The sequence below is a fragment of the Mandrillus leucophaeus genome, unplaced genomic scaffold (genome assembly GCF_000951045.1).
Source record: "Mandrillus leucophaeus isolate KB7577 unplaced genomic scaffold, Mleu.le_1.0 Scaffold74, whole genome shotgun sequence".
NCBI classification, from domain to species: Eukaryota; Metazoa; Chordata; class Mammalia; order Primates; family Cercopithecidae; genus Mandrillus; species Mandrillus leucophaeus.
In genome coordinates, this window is record NW_012108030.1 from 3,327,607 (window position 1) to 3,328,380 (window position 774).

Genomic DNA, 774 nt, shown 5'->3' on the forward strand with positions numbered 1-774 from the left:
AAAACTAAAATTCCACGTCCGGAAGACATCAATTAGTGAATTCTTCCAATGTAGAAATGATTCTACTCCTACGCAAACTCTTCAGGCAATAAAACAGAGGAAGCACTCTCCCAGCATATTTTATGAGGTCAGCATCATCTTGACAACAAAGGACATTATAAGAAAGAGAACTTAAGGCCAATGTCTCTCATAAAAATAGATTCAGGATGGGTGCAGTAGCTCACACCTGGAATCCCAGCATTTTGGGAGGCCAAGGTAGGCGGATCAGGAGGTCAGGAGATCAAGACCATCCTGGCTAACACAGTGAAACTCCATCTCTACTAAAAATACAAAAAAATGAGCCAGATGTGGTGGCGGGCGCCTGTAGTCCCAGCTACTCGGGAGGCTGAGGCAGGAGAATCGCTTGAACCTGGAAGGCAGAGGTTGCAGTGAGCTGGGATCGCGCCACTGCACTCCAGCCTGAGTGACAGAGCGAGACCCCGTCTCGGGGAAAGGAAAAAAAAAAGATAGAGGATAATTATGAAAAATTCCATACTAACACAGTTGAAAATTTAGATGAACTGAACACATTCTTGATAAATACAACCTTCTAAACTGACACAAGAGGAAATTAAAACGTCAGCAGTCCTGTAAGTATTTACATTTTTTTTTTTTTTGAGACGGAGTCTCGCTCTGTCGTCCAGGCTGGTGTGCAGTGGCAGGATCTCTGCTCACTGCAAGCTCCGCCTCCCAGGTTTACGCCATTCTCCTGCCTCAGCCTCCCCAGTAGCTGCA

The 774-nt window shown here is 45.6% G+C and overlaps 1 protein-coding gene across 1 annotated transcript in view; it reads right to left on the bottom strand.

The window, feature by feature from the left end:
- Positions 1-774, bottom strand: part of FCGRT (Fc fragment of IgG, receptor, transporter, alpha) — a gene marked incomplete at its 5' end in the record, with an annotated part of 20,089 nt that overhangs the window by 2,723 nt on the left and 16,592 nt on the right. The window lies entirely within an intron of this gene.